The sequence below is a fragment of the Monodon monoceros genome, unplaced genomic scaffold, assembly GCF_005190385.1.
Source record: "Monodon monoceros isolate NGI ecotype Baffin Bay Population unplaced genomic scaffold, NGI_Narwhal_1 Super_Scaffold_18, whole genome shotgun sequence".
Taxonomy (NCBI): Eukaryota; Metazoa; Chordata; class Mammalia; order Artiodactyla; family Monodontidae; genus Monodon; species Monodon monoceros.
The window spans coordinates 109,847,476-109,864,272 of record NW_021703774.1 but is presented as its reverse complement, the minus strand read 5'-3'; the positions used below and the strand labels follow the sequence as shown (position 1 = coordinate 109,864,272).

Below are 16,797 nucleotides of genomic sequence, written 5' to 3'. Positions count from 1 at the left end.
ACACACACACACACACACACACACACACACACACACACACACACACAGTTGGCAAATGAACTTTGTGCCCTCAAAGAACATATAGGAGAGACAGATGGGAACAACAGGGACTAGCTTATTTCTCACTACCTATAATTATGATTTCATAATCTGCAAATTATCTACATATAATGAGTTATTCAATTATATCTGGTTTTTAATTTAGCCAATTAGGCTGTTTCCTTAGTTTACTGAAGATGGAACCCAGAGCTTATGACCAGGTGTCAAATGCAACACTTTTTAAGAAAAGTATGTTGACAAACTTGAGTACTGTACCTTGTCAGGCACTCTTCTGAATACTTTATTTCATCCTCACAAAACCCTGTGAGACATAGGAGCTATTATCCTAATTTTACAGAGAAAGAAACTGAAATACAGAGTTTTACCAAATTGCCTGTGGTTAAGAAGTTCCTAGAAATAAGACTTCTTGTTCCAGAAGACTAAGACTTTCAAGATATATGTGCAGCCTCCCAACAACTAGGTTTTAAAGCACACAGGAAGCAAGCAAATTAGGCAGCCTATGGGATATAAGTGGGTACTTTTCTACAAGTGAATGTGGTTGACAAGCTTACAGAATACTGTTGCAGAGTAGAGCAGACACTGGAAGTCAGAAGTCCACATCACCAGGGAGATGGAGAGAGCATCTCTCTAAAGGGCAGGAGTGGTTCTTTGTCTCTGCATTCTTGGGGCATCCTTTGGAATCTGGATGTGCTGGCTCTACTGTTTGCCTTTTCAGTAAGACTCACTGTACAAGAGCGGTGCATGTGGGGCACTGTGATAACCAGTGACCCCTCCTTTAATGCTCTTCTCCTTTGACAATACATTACTTTTCTTTGAAAAACCTAACATTTGTTAGCGTGATTTGCACAGTCTTATGCACATAATTTGTATAAGTGCAAAAGTATCATCCTGTCTTGAATCAAGTCTGCTTTTTGTTGGTTTCATGATAGTTTTATGCTGTATCTTCTGCTAGGGAAGGTTTTAAGAGAAGGGTGCTTTTGAGCCCTTAAATGAGAGGGAGGCTCTGAAGCTGAGCATATAGGAGAGAATTCTAAGTGGGGAGAATGGCATGCAGAAAGTTGCAAAAGCAGGTACACATGTACTATATTTTAGATTATGAATAAATTATTGACTCAATTCCATAGTGTAAGCAGATTAACTATACATTTTAATAAATTGTGTGAAAAAATAAATTATTGGAATTTCCTACGTAACACCTTGATGTCACAGGTATCATTTGCTTCTTTCTTTTATATAAATAGTTAATTCCATAAAAATAGATCGCTCACTCACCTTTCAACATGTAAGAGTTAACACAAACAATAGCAAAGTGGGGCTTCCCTGGTGGCACAGTGGTAGGGAGTCTGCCTGCCAATGCAGGGGATGCGGGTTCGTGCCCCAGTCCGGGAAGATCCCCACATGCCGCGGAGCAGCTGGGCCCGTGAGCCATGGCCAATGAGCCTGCACTTCCGGAGCCTGTGCTCCGCAACGGGAGAGGTCACAACAGTGAGAGGCCCGCGTACTGCAAAAACAACAACAACAACAAGAAAAAACAATAGCAAAGTGACAACCATGGGATGTGCTGGTAAGAAGCCTGGATTGAGTTGGGGGAAATTTGCAGCAAACAGCAAGAAGGTCATTATGAGTTGGAAGAGGTGGGGAGGAGGAAACTCATGTAATCTATAGGAGACAGGCCTTGCTTTAGCAAAATATTTCTTTCCTTATTGAATCAGTATGTTTGGGCACAGACCACCCCAGGAAAATGTATCTCAGATGCAATGAGGGAATTGATGTAAGGAGTAGGGATATATCCAGTCTTTGGGAAAAACCACCTTGTCCACATAGGCATCTGGTGTGCAGAGTCCGGTAGCTCAGAACCAGGAAGGTCTAGGAAACACTTTGATTCTCAGGGTGAGAGATGGTATATTTTCAGATCATTCCCCAAAAGGGGAATAGGATTTCATTATCCTACTTGGAAGAGTGCCGTTCTGTTCACTTGCTCCCTTTAACCCAAGTTCTGCTTCTTGGTACCTCAGTTTTGATGGCCAGTTTTCATCACCTCCCCAATTGCTGAGCCCAGTTGGTTTTGATGAGCTGGTCACTGTTATCCCAAAAAAGGGTTTCTGCCTCCTGGGTTTCTTTTTTTTCCTATATATTCGTGTATATATTCTTTTGCATAATTCTCTAAGAATACATTCCCAAATCACTAAATATTATTAAATTATTATTTATAATATTTATTATTACGTATTATTTATAATATGGTTTATTAGGATTGTATCATTCTATTTTATCAATGTACTTTTGAGCCATTTTACTATTTTGATTCTTTAGTTTGTCTCAAACTTATCATTATGAATATCTTTTTATCTAAATCTGTCAAATGTTGGATTATTTTCAGAACATATATTTACAAAAGAAATTTGGTAAGAGTCTTTTCAGAAATATCGTATCAGTTTGTAATCTTAGAAATGTATGAGGCTGTGTGTTTTACAATACTCATAGATATTTGGTAATTTGATAGAAGAAAATTTCATCATATTTTAATTTTTTGCCTCCTTTTGCTCTTACCAATTAAACTGAGCATTGTATATGTTTATTTTCCTGTTTTTTTTTCTTCACCTACTTTGAAATTGATACTCATGATTTGTGAGTACATCTTATATAAAGTATTTAAACTTCGTGGTATTTGTTTAGACAGTTTATCTTGGGAGATGTAGTTTTCTGAAACATGCCTGTTGTCATTATAAATCAGATTCACCTAAACTTACTCTCATTTTCTGATAAGAAGCACTTGTTTTTGAGACTCTTATCAAGGCTTTCTTCTTCTTTTTTTATAGGAAGGGAGTTTTTTTATCTGGCAACATTCAGCTTCATAAGGGTGAAATTTAAAGTATTTGAGATTGTAAAGGGAAATAAACATTTAAAGCAGCAGTGCCCAACCTTTTTGTCACCAGGGACCGGTTTCGTGGAAGACAGTTTTTCCACGGACGGGAGTGGGGGGGGATGGTTCAGGAGGTAATGTGAGCGATGGGGAGTGATGGAGAGCGGCAGTTTATGAAGCTTCGCTCGCCCACTGCTCACCCCCTGCTGTGCGGCCCGATTCCGGACCGTGGCCCAGGGGTTGGGGAGACCTGAGTTAAAGTAGAGGGAAGGGACATTAGAGTAGTACAATGAGACATAGCAACACGGGCTGAAACGGGGTTCCTAAGAGCCTTTTTTCCTTACAATTCCTTATAATTCATTAGAATGTCTGAATCCAGAAGTTGGAACTGCTCTGTTGCCTCTGTGCTGTTGGTACCTATACAAGGCAAGTATGAAAGATGACACTGGGCTGTGTATGTAAGGGCAGGGTCTATACACTTGGATCTGCTACCGTGCTTTTTCTTGTTCTCTTGATGTTCAACTTGGCAGTTAAATACAAGAAAGGATAAAATTTTAACTGCAGGCAAGTCGTACTGTTTGTTTTTTAAGGCAACATTTTCGCTGTGCAATGTCAGATTAAACTTATCCCTCCCACCTCCACCTCCCTCCCCGATGCTCTGGCGACACAGATTTGAGAATAGTTTGAGTGTGTTCTTTAAAACCTTATCTTTTCATCAAAAATTGAACAAACCTCAACATCACAATGCAAAAATAGTAACACCGAAACCACCCACGAAATCAAGGTCATTATATTGTCATTTAAGGAATTATATGATAACCTTCATACCATTTGGGGAAGCAGTTTCTGTTTTCATTCAGAATATCACAGTAGAATACTTCTATAAGTCATCTCTTTTGTCAGGGAGAACTTCTATCATTGAGTGGGCTTTCTGTAGTTTGTGGAAGTGGTGGAGTTGCCTCCAACCTGAGAATTTCAAGTTTCTTCTCTCCTTTTTTTTTTTGTTTGTTGTTGGGAATTATGAGTTTCTGTGGCTTATCTCTGAATAGCCTGGTGTAGAAATTAGAATGTGCTAAGGACAGAAATACAAGTGGATGAATGAATGAGCAATAAATGTGTTTAGGTGGGGCTGCCAAAGATGTTAGTAAGAGATACCTTTGAAATGCTGTTTTCCATTTGGAGGTGGTTTTGATTATTTTGAGTTTGCATTTTGAATTGAAGTTCACAAAAATGGGTTCACGACTGCATTTGGTTTCATTTATTTTGCAGTTTTTAATTGGTCCAGGAGCATTAGTAAATGAAACAGTAGTACAGCGTTTCTGGAGTAAATCTTTTAATTTTTCTTTTATAGATCTTATTTCCCACTTGGTTAGTTACTCCAATAGCTCTGTGTATCTTTCAGAAATTTATCTTTACAACTTGTTCATGAGATAAAAAATAGCCTTTATTTATAAAGAAAGTTACATCTTAGTAGTTACAGTCTAGTTTGGGGTTTCAAAAATTCCATGTATGTAGTATAATTTATTTTTTTTAAAGTTTTTCTTGATGTGGACCATTTTTAAAGTCTTTACTGAATTTGTTACAATATTGCTTCTGTTTTATGTTTTGTTTTTTTTGGCCATGAAGCATATGGGATCTTAGCTCCCCAACCAGGGATTAAACCCGCACCCCCTGTATTGGAAGGCGCAGTCTTAACCACTGGACCGCCAGGGAAGTCCCTGTGGTATAATTTAGAATAAAATTTTAAGCATCATTTTGGGGAAAAGGGAGGAAACTAAATAAGTCAACTTTGGTCTCATGAGTTATTTTTTTGAGATGGGAAAGGACTTCAGTAAGAATTTCTCTTTCTAGAACCATATTGGAAGATGCCTTCTCACTTCTAGCAGAAAAGCATTTGTGTCATCTTCGATAGTTTTAGTGTGTTCAGTTAAATAAATATCTTTTAAAAAAAGCCCTAACTTCCTAAAGTCATTTGAGGTTTTAGGGAAAGAGTGCCTTTTATATCATGTAGGAAGAAAGACATGAAATTTCTCCCTTCTTCGGTGGGGAAAAGGTTAAATGCCTGACATGTTTTAAGTGATCCAAGTGTTAGTGGTTAGTGGGGGTAACAGTTTGTGAAAAGTCAAGATAAGAGTTGAGACTGGTTTCAGGCTGTGCTAATCTTTCCTACCTGAAGTGAGAAATAAATACCTCAGGAATGTATGTGGAGATATAATGCCTTTCCCTTCTAGGACACTTGTTTGAGTCAGCAGTTGAATGTGATTACCTTTGGATTCCTGTTTGGGAAAGAGAGAAATGAGTGGGTGGTTTCCTGCAGTTTCTGTGTAGTTAAATAAGTTTTAGAATTGGTGTTAATTGGCCCCCTTATAGATGCCTTTAATGAGGAAGCCGGTTGTAACCCTGGTAAATTAACATCTTTAGAGTTCATTGTTACCAAATAAAAGTTAATTGACATGGAAGTCTTATATACATTGTTGTCCCTCTTGTGATTCAACTTAAATGTACCTTTTAAAAAATGAAATTATGGTTAATAGTTTTTTTGGGGTTTGGTTTTTTTTTTTCATATTGTTTATGTTTGAATACAAGATATTAACAAAAAGACTTAGAATCTGAATTTTGACTTTCTGATCTGGGAGACCTGCCTGGGGAATACTTTAAATGGGGTCTCCACTCCTAGGTAGTTGTATTCATGAGACTAATAACGTGACAGGAAAGGAATAGAATCCTTTAGCCGGTATGGCTTGGTGTGAGCCACTGGATGAAGGAACGAAACTCATATTTTTGTGTTGTTGCTTTGTTTAACCGCTTTTAAGAACATATGTTCTGAGGTTGGGTGGGTGAGGGGAGGTAATGGAATTTCTGATAACAAGAAGGGTAATAAAAATAACAATAATAAAATTGCTAGAAGATTATAGTAAATAATCAATGTGGAAGTAGAAATAAATTGTTGTACCAGAAGAGACGATGAAATTATTTTCTTATTCTGTGATTATTCTCTAGTTTTTTTTTTGTTGTTGTCAGTGAATACTTTACACAGAATTACTTATGAATTTTGATTTGGTAGTGCAATGTAAATGACTTGAGAAATTGCATTTCCTATAGTAAATTCTTAATGCTAAACTGGTTTTAACTAGTTATTAAAAATAATAAATATTAAATAAATAATAAATAAATATAAGTGTTTACTATTTCCTTGAAGGAAGAAAAAGGAGAGTGGTATAGTTGCTATTCTGGTTTTTTGTGATGGTTTCACATGACCAATGACCACAACTCCTGGATGATTTTTAACTCTAGCAGGTGGTCAGTCTTTTAAGGGTGCATTTCATAGTTGAGTCCCACTGGTTTGGAGACTCTGGTGAAGATGTCATCTTTGTTACATTTATATATATGTTTTTTATCTCCTGACGTAAAATGTTTTAAATACAACATTTCCTGATAATTACATAGCTTAAACTTCAAAACTAGAAACTTTAAAACTAACATATATAAAAAGATAAAATTGTGGTGTGTGTGTTTTCTCCCCCTGTATAAAAACGTCTTCATCTTGGGTATATTTGACAACTTTTTGTACAAAGAATTAAGGTATAAAATAATGCATAACATAAAATTAAGCAAAAGGTGATTGCTGACTATGTACCATGCACTGTGTTGGAAACTAAGGACACAAAAATAAATAAGCTTCACTTCTTTCTATTCAGCCACTCAGCGTTCAGTAGGAGAGGAATATAAGTAAAGAACATGTTGCCTGCTCTGATAGTGGAGCTCATAATTGTTCATGCACTCATTTCATTCCTACACCTATTGTTTTAACATGTCTTTATTTTATGTCCGCTATAAAGAGACCACTGTAAACTGACTCTTTATCAGGCTTGGCATTGTAATGGTGGATGATATCTTTCCTCAAGGAGAACTCACTCCTTATGGAAGCTACCCAAACACAGGGATCATTGTCATTTTTTTCACTGTTACATCCCAAGTGTGTGGAAGAGTGCTAGGCACATAGTAGACGCTCATAAATATTTATTGGAAGAAAGAAAATAGATGACCCAAACCTGAGCTCAGGTTCTTCATTCCCCATTGTTAGGGAAGCTTTGAACTGGATTTTGGAGAATAATTGTTTCCTAAGAGAAAAACGAGTAGAACATCCTGTGCAGAGGGCATAGGCACTGAGTAGTAAGGGTAATATTGAGGCTTAATACAAAATTCACTAATATTTAAAAATAGATCAGAATGAAAGTATTGTATGTTTGTGAACATTCAAGAAGTTATAGCTAGCTATATGCTGAGACTATTAAAAGCGTCTGTGGCATATATTATTCTTAATAGACATGCTTACCAGGAATTTTTCTTTTAAAGTTCAGTATTAAACTGAGAGTAATTTACAACTTTTAAATTGCTATATTTTAATGGCACTTGTGAATTATTAATCATTGCCAGATAATTTACAGGTTTTTAAGTGGGAGAGATCAATTTCTTTCTAATAAGGAATTTAATCTCCAAATGTTTTGAAGGACTTATAATGCATACTTTCTCCTTAAAATATTGAGAGGCTTTTCAGGAGTAGTCATATTTGAACATAATAGCTGATGGCATTCTTGCAGTATATTTTTACGTTTTGAGTGTCCAAAGTGTCCAGAATTTTGTTCCTTTTAACAAAACACAGAGGTAAAGTTTTTTCCCTTGCTATTTATGTAATTGGATTTAATTATGTATTAATTTTTTATCATGTATTTATTTATTAGGAATTTTTGTGTATTCCAATGTAAATCTTAGTATTTTGTGTATAAATTGATCTTACTTGAAACTGTAAACATTCTTCTAAAAATTTTTTTGTTTGAAGTGCTTCATAATTTAAAATATATCCAAAATAGAAAAAAATGTTTTGTAAGCCAGAAAGACACAAGAAGCTAAGGCATGTCACACATATATGGTGAGTTGACTATTTTGTAGTTACATGACCTTAAATTGTTTGAACACTTGCTTTTGCAAGAACTTTATATTTTTGTAAGGATTTGATTTGTGTTTCATGCTAACCAAGTTTACTTAACACACAAATTGCTACATTTTCAAGGCCAGGGTGCTGGAAAATGACATTGCATTCCTTTATTTTTTTTGCTCTTGGCATGAACACAAGTTCAAAGGTGAAAGTAGTTTTTTTTACTGTGCACATGCCATGGTTTAGGCTTCTGACATAATACTGACAGGTTAAAGAATTATACGTTAATGATCACAAAACATTAGATATTTTAGAGTTTGATTGATAAAGCTATCTCTTAAAATGGACTAACAGTAACTAAAACAATAGAGTGACATTCTGCAAGCTTAAATGGAATGAGTTTTTAACATACTGCCTTTCAGTATACAAAGGTAAGTTTTTTTTTTTGTTTTTTTTTTTTTACATCTTTACTGGAGTATAATTGCTTTATAATGGTGTGTTAGTTTCTGCTTTATAACAAAGTGAATCAGTTATACATATACATATGTTCCCATATCTCCTCCCTCTCGCGTCTCCCTCCCTCCCACCCTCCCTATCCCACCCCTCTAGGTGGTCACAAAGCACTGAGCTGATCTCCCTGTGTTATGCGGCTGCTTCCCACTAGCTATCTACCTTACGTTTGGTAGTGTATATATGTCCATGCCTCTCTCTCACTTTGTCACAGCTCACCCTTCCCCCTCCCCATATCTTCAAGTCCATTCTCTAGTAGGTCTGTGTCTTTATTCCTGTCTTACCCCTAGGTTCTACATGACATTTTTTTTTCTTAAATTCCATATATATATGTGTTAGCATATGGTATTTGTCTTTCTCTTTCTGACTTAACTTCACTCTGTATGACAGACTCTAGGTCTATCCACCTCATTACAAATAGCTCAATTTCGTTTCTTTTTATGGCTGAGTAATATTCCATTGTATATATGTGCCACATCTTCTTTATCCATTCATCCGATGATGGACACTTAGGTTGTTTCCATCTCCGGGCTATTGTAAATAGAGCTGCACTGAACATTTTGGTACATGACTCTTTTTGAATTATGGTTTTCTCAGGGTATATGCCCAGTAGTGGGATTGCTGGGTCATATGGTAGTTCTATTTGTAGTTTTTTAAGGAACCTCCATACTGTTCTCCAGTGGCTGTATCAATTTATATTCCCACCAGCAGTGCAAGAGGGTTCCCTTTTCTCCACACCCTCTCCAGCATTTATTGTTTGTAGATTTTTTGATGATGGCCATTCTGACTGGTGTGAGATGATATCTCATTGTAGTTTTGATTTGCATTTCTCTAATGATTAATGATGTTGAGCATTCTTTCATGTGTTTGTTGGCAGTCTGTATATCTTCTTGGGGAAATGTCTATTTAGGTCTTCTGCCCATTTTTGGATTGGGTTGTTTGTTTTTTTGTTATTGAGCTGCATGAGCTGCTTATAAATTTTGGAGATTAATCCTTTGTCAGTTGCTTCATTTGCAAATATATTCTCCTATTCTGAGGGTTGTCTTTTGGTCTTGTTTATGGTTTCCTTTGCTGTGCAAAAGCTTTGAAGTTTCATTAGGTCAAAGGTAAGTTTTATTATACATCCTTGATTTAAAAAATTTTGTTATAATAACCTCATGAATATGCAGAGATAAATTGAAAAAGTTGAACTATTAGTGAAATAATTTATCTTTTAGGTTTACTCTGAACACTGACTTTTCACCTAAATTAAAATGAAATGGGAATAAGTTTTCTGGAAGCTTCTGAACTAGAGTTCAGCCTGGTGGAAATCATGCCCCCATTCTCATTAAGTATTTTTCTTATTTCCCTTTTAGGAAGAAATCTTATTAGCATACATAAACAGGAGTAAATCAGAGATTTCATATTCCACCACTGGTAATAGACGATGGTCTGAGTTAATGTTTCTGTAGAGCTTGAAGTCACAGCCTCAGTCCCATAGAGGACCATGATAATCAAAAGGAGTGGTGCTTACTGGGACCATAGCTGGCATGAGCAGGGCATACATGACAGGGTTCAGTTCAAAGTAATTAAGGAAAACAGTACCAGAAAAGTTGAAGTTTTTATATTATAGCTTTAAAAAGTCTTTTATTGGAATGTATGATTTTACAGAAATGTCCAAAGAGCAGACTGAGGGAGACAATGTTAGAAAAGCAAAATGTTCCTACAAGAGTTTGAAGTCCACCACAGGCATAAGCTAATAGCAGTATACTATTTATTGCCAGAGTAGCATATTTTCTTGCAAAAATGCTCATAAATTATGTGAAATCCAATGTTAGAATTCCAGTTCTGGTCTTACAAATTCCCATCTCATAGCAGTACACCTGTTTATTAGGAGTTATTCCCTGAATATGAAAGATTTCAATCCTAAGTCACTGCACCTGTTGACAGGAGGTGTTTATTCCAATCACTAGCCTAAAGCACAGACTTATTGCTTGACATTTTATAGCTTGGGAGGGAAAAAGTGTCTTCAAAGTCATTTGTTCAGAGTGCAGAAAATGGAGCAAAACAGTTCATTTTACTCTAAGCACCACTATTTGGCAGTGTTCACATTTGCACAGCACAAAGCTGCAATATTGATTTTTTGCTCACAGAGCCTCCCACAAGTTTTTTCTTCGATTGTCAGATGGATTGGATTACGCTTTGCTTGTTGGGATGCTTTTTTTTTTTCTTGGTTGAAATAGAAATATATTGAAAGTACAGCTTAGAATAAATGTCATAGTAATAGTGTGATTAAAGAGTTTTAATTTGGGCATTTCTTTATGTTGATTATGTTGACTGAGCAATTTCATTGACTACTTGACCATCAGACAACTATTTCCTTTCTTGCCCTTGTTCCTCTAGGACTAGAGGCACCCAGTACACCCTAACTATGTTCTGTACAACAGGGGTCCCCAACCTGCTGCTAAGTGTCATTATCATTTGGAGAGGCATTAAAGTAACATTGAAAAACACGAGTCTGGGAGCTGAAGTATTAGGTTTCAAACCTTGATTTCATTCTTATTGGATGTGTGATTTTGGAAAACATAATTTTTCTGTGCCTCAATTTCTTCCTTTGTAAAATAGACAATAATAATGCATATCTCATATGGTGGTTATGAGATTTGTAGTCAGTATATATTTGTAAAGTCCTCAGAGGGACTTCTAGTGATGATGGGGTGGAGAGGATGGCAAATCCTCTTCCCCCAAACAAGTATAAAACTGAACAAAATTGTCAACAACCACCATTTTAGGGCTCTGGAAATTAACCAGAGACAAATAAGAAATTGGGAACGATTTCTTTAAAAAAAAAAAAAAGCTGATGGAACTTTTGGTACACACAGTTCAAGTTTAAAGCCTTCTAGCCTGGGGCTGCTTCTCCCTGCACCCTGCACTCTTCGGCTATGTCATTTTGGTTAGTTTAGTCAGAGCAAGGCTGGCCTTGAAAATCTGTGACTGAGCTGCCAGGGAGAGTTGGCTTGATTTAGAGTAGAGTGTGGGAACCCATGCCCAGCAGTGTTGTCAGTAAAAGTAGTAAACACTGTGGAAAACAGATGGGGAAGACTCCTAGCTCTTGCTAACCTGAGGTTGTGGTCCCAGGTGGGGAGACTGAGTGCCAGTCTGAAACATAACCAGGAAACCTTGGAAATGAAAGAGCCAAACGTTCTCTGCGTTCTTGACTGACTGAGAAGCTACACACAGAGCAGAGGAGATGCGAGGGGACGTGGCAGAAAGTAAATAACCAAGGCTGACTTGAAAACTGCTTGAACTTTGAACTCTCCCTAACATACAGGTCAAATCAGCAGAGGGTGGAGACCTTATTATGGGTTCATGGTTTTTGTGCAAAGTCTTTGCTCAATCATTGGCTGATCACTAAGCTATGCAGAGACAGGTGTGATCCCTAGGAAGTCAAGCTAGAAAATAAAAATAAGAATTAAAATAACAACGACAACAATGAACAGAGACACACAGCAGCTGCAAAGTACAGGGGAAGACAGAGTCAGCAGATTAAATTCAGTCAGAATGCTAAAAAGAAAATATCACAACAGCAACAATTCTCAGGGGAAAGGAATCTAGAGTAGCTAACAGTGTATTATTTTAAATGTCTAGTTTTCAACAACAACAAAAAATTTGCAAGCTAATGCAGAGAAACAGGAAAGTTGACCCATACTTAGGAGAAAAAACATTCAATAGAAACTGCCTCTGTTGTGGGCCTGGATGTTAGATTTAGCAGATAAATGTTTCAGAGTGGCCATTATGAATACGTTCAAAGATTAAAGTAAAACTATATTAGAGAATTAAGAGGAAATATGATGATGACTTAACAAATATGTAATAGAGAAAACCTATTTTAAAGGACCTTGGAGAAATTCTTGGCATGTCTTAGTTATTGTTATCAGTGTGTTGCAAATAAATAAATTTTCTTCCCCAAATACAGATATCCTACCTTCATCTGAACCCAGATATTCTGATTCAGTAGGGCTGGATTCGGGATTGCAGATATGTCTTAAAAAATACTTACCAGATGACTCTGATGCAAACTCATATTTGGGGGTCAGTCATATACTCTTAGCCAGTGATTTTTTAAAAAGTCCTGGGGCTTCCCTGGTGGCAAAGTGGTTGAGAGTCCGCCTGCCAATGCAGGGGACACGGGTTCGTGCCCCGGTCCGCGAAGATCCCACATGCCGCGGAGCGGCTGGGCCCGTGAGCCATGGCCACTGAGCCTGTGTGTCCGGAGCCTGTGCTCCACAACGGAAGAGGCCACAGCAGTGAGAGGCCCGCGTACCGCAAAAAAAGAAAAAAGTCCTGAAAAATGTGCCATTAAACAATTAAGGATGAATTCGTGTACAAAGGAAGAAAGTGCAATTAAGAAATGGTACTGATACCTGTGATGATTTCTTCCTGTGACTCAGTATAGTAAGTCATTAATGTGATATAAATAAAGGTGTAAATAAGTGTTTTTAGGAATAAGTTTTGTTCTGACTTTTCATAAGATTTACTTAGTGAAAATGTTGAATTTTAAAAATTAATATTAATTGCAATAGTTTTATTTAAGACTTTCCAAACTTCTTTGAAGTCCCATTGCTGATGGAAGAGTTTGAAGCCATACCCCTTGAAGTTTTCAGGAAAATAGGGGAGAAGTGCCCAAAGAAAGCATAAGAATTTACATTTTTCTGAAAAATTTATGCTTTCTGCCATCCGCTGCTACCATGGCGTCTGTGATAAAGCTTGTGGCGAAGGGGGGCAAAAAAAAAGAAGCAGGTCCTGAAGTTTACTCTTGACTGTACCCATCCTGTAGAAGATGGAATCATGGATGCCGCCAATCTTGAGCAGTTTTTTCAGGAGAGAATCAAAGTGAATGGAAAAGCTGGGAATCTTGGTGGAGGTATTGTAACAGTTGAAAAAAGCAAAGCAAGATTACTGTAACTTCTGAGGTGCCTTTTTCCAAAAGGTATTTGAAATATATCACCAAAAAAAATTTGAAGAAGAATAATCTATGTGACTGGTTAGGCGTAGTTACTAACAGCAAAGAGTTACGAATTGCGTTACTTCTAGATTAATCAAGATGAAGAAGAGGAGGGAGATGAGGATTAAAACTCAATTATCTGTAATATTTTGTATGAGTTCTTGAATAAAACTTAGGAACTAAAAAAAAAAGTTTATGTGGGTTTTTCTTTTGATTTAATAATTGGCCCGTGTTTATTTTCTCCCTTCCAGTAAGTCTTTGGTTAAAATAGTTAATCCAGAAAGAATCCTGACTAATTCATCCATGTACTTTTGAGAATTTTCTTGGCAGTACCATACAATCTACATTATTGTGCCATAGTCCATCCATACTAACATTCTCATATGTTTATATTTTAAAGAAATAGAGCAACAAATGTCTTAATTGTTGACCACTTGAAAATGTTAGAATAGCATGTATACCTGATTAAAAGGAGCTTGCCTGTTTAGAATCATAGATTGGTGAAATTTGATAGGACTTTGAAATGACTTTAGTCCTTCAGAAAAAGAAATTAAAACCCAGAAAAATAAAATGACTTAGCCAAGTTCACAAGGCTGACCCAGACATCTGTACTGTTCAGTACTCTTTCTGTATGTCCATACTTGCACAGTATAGATTTTGCTCTCAATAAGTTTATGGCACACATCGCTACATTTCCACAAATACAATTTTCATCATTATCTATATGTTGTGTGAACCTTTAAAATAATTGTTTCCTGTCAAATTCACTAACATTTTTTGGTGAATTTCAGATGGTATGAAAAATTATAAAGTTAATCTTGTTTGTATTATCAACATGGTGGCTTGAGAAGTCACAGAATCCCTTTCTGTTCATGGCCATTACTAAAAGCATGGGCTCTGGAATCTGAGAACCCTGCATGCGTTAGAATCTAACTCACAGTAATCCTTGAGACCCTGAATTACTTACTATTTAATGCCTTAGTTTCATACTCTGTAAATGGGTATTGTTACAGTTAACTACTCCATTGTTTTTTGTTGTGTTGATAGTTGTTGATGATGCTGGTGATCATAAAAAGGGTGATCCATAAAAAGCAGTTTGGACAGTATCTAAACATTGTAATTGCTATGTAAATGTTAGCTACTACAATATTTACTTTTTTTTTTCAACATTTACTTTTTATTTTTTCTTCATATTTGTTTTATATGGATATATATATATATATATATATATATCCATATCCAGTTGGAAACACAGGATTTAAATAAAGGAAGGTTCATAAACGTCTGTCTTTGTGAGAAACACTAATGAACTCCAGTGGTACCTAGAAAATAATTAATTGACAAAATTTAAACATTTTTTTCTTTTTTTGAGGATATAACAATTTTATTGATTAAGTATTTATCTGTTTCTTAATGCTCACTCTTTGTTTTCACTGCCAAAGGCAATAGATATTACAGAGGAAAACGCATTGTAATTTATATTGTTTTAAACAGATACTAGTTGTTCAACTTGGCAATTTGGTTTGATAGCAGTTATTGGAATTCTGTATCATGTACCAATCTAGGCATTAGAATTATAACTAACTATCATCAGAGTCTAGCAGGGGAGATACATATTAAAAATGAATATCCACAGCACCATGTGGTAATAACAAGCGATTTTAAAATTTTATACATAAGTATAAAGTTCAGTGGAAACAGGTGAGAGAGCAAGAATTTAGTAAAGAGAACACATGATTTAAGGCAATAATATTATAGCATTAAATAAAGCAACATTCACCATTAAGAACTCATTCAGTTCTATGCAATGAAAGTATAAGTACCATGATCTGTTCTTCAGAAAATTCTGTATTGGAAATCTACTACATTAGTAAAGTGTGCTGATCTTTCTATTTTTTTTCCCTTTCTTTTTCCATACTTTACCTTTTTGGATGACTAATATTAAGGCTTTAAAAATCCTTTCTCTGAATTATCAAAACAGCAAGACTTCTGCAACTTCTCAAATATCTTTCAAAAGCAGAGGAAAATTCATTTAGAACCGTAACTATAATCCTGCAAACTATCAACAACAAAAATTAAGGAGCAAAACCACAGTGCTTCAGAATCAATTCTATATTTTTGACAAATACTACAACTTGTGAATTTTGGCTCCAAGTCAGTCTTATAATAACATTTTCTCATATTTGTAATATTCTCTAATAATATGATTTACAAGGTATTATAATTGCAAATCATCTCTGGCTTTAAAATATGCAGTGCTCCAAAATTTTATATGATGTCACTTGTTTGAATTTTCACACAGCTTTTTGCCACAGAAATGTGTCTGCTTCTGAAACCCTAAAACATATTTTCATTTAAAACAAATATAATACTAGTTTAAGCTGAATTATTTGTATAAGCAGTACAGTATCAGCAAATGGAAGAAAGCAATAACATATGTAAAAGTTTATTTATGAACTTGGGAAAAGGTTGAAAGGTTGGCCCCTTTACTGTTTTTCATGATATTGCCCAGCTCCGTTTCTGTATTCCTTCTTCATTGATAGTGCGCTTCTCTTTTTGTAATCTCGTAAGACCATAAATCTTCTTAGTGAAAACCTACCAAGGTTGGCGTTTGCCTCAGTCCCCTGAAGATTTCTGTTCTCTAAGCTGTGTCTTTTTCTTCTCTCTCCATCCCAATTACATTTTTAGTTTTCTCAGTAGAACTGAGAACTCAGCCAAGTTTGAGAATTGCTGATTTTCTAAATCATACCAAGGTACAACCCACTAACTAATCCTTTCGCAGGATTGTTTGCATTTTAGAAAGAAGATGCATGTTTATCCAGGAGACTGTTTATTTTATTGTATTAGTGAGAGACATTGTGCAATAGTTAAAGAGAACAGGTTTTAGCATTGGATTGACCTGAACAGAACCTAGCTCTTCAACTTAGAAGCTTATGCCTTGGAACAGTTTACTTCTGAATGTCATTTTTTTTTTTTTCCAGTAAAAAGGGATATAAGGGATAACTCATGTGATGCAGAGTAATTAAAAGGATAGAGATAAGAAAAAATACAGAAATTAATGCTAGTCTTTTATAAAAGAAACGCTATAGATGGCAACAAGTTAGAGAACTGAAATAAAAAATTGGGTCAGTGTAGAAGTTTTTGATATGGTAGGTAACCCATAGGTAGCACACCAGCACACAGAGATGTGCTTCTCCCACACATAGTTGTTGTTGGCTGTTCTCGGCTTTCTCTGCTTTTACCTTTGTTCTATGCTCTGTTACTACTTTAGAGGACCCCTGGTTGAGAACCGTGATTAAAACCTAAAATTCTAATTTCTTATTATATTTGGAATCTTTTTTTATAGCACTCATGAACATTGGTTATCTACATTCCGCCTAATACACCATACTTAAGTTCATATGGCACTTTCTATTAAGTGCTTTTCTGTACATTATCTCATTT

The 16,797-nt window shown here is 35.8% G+C and overlaps 1 protein-coding gene and 1 pseudogene across 10 annotated transcripts in view; both read left to right on the top strand.

Moving 5' to 3' along the window:
* Nucleotides 1-16,797, top strand: part of ADGRL2 (adhesion G protein-coupled receptor L2) — a 213,208-nt gene that overhangs the window by 114,596 nt on the left and 81,815 nt on the right. The window lies entirely within an intron of this gene.
* Nucleotides 12,586-13,481, top strand: LOC114899751 (annotated as a pseudogene).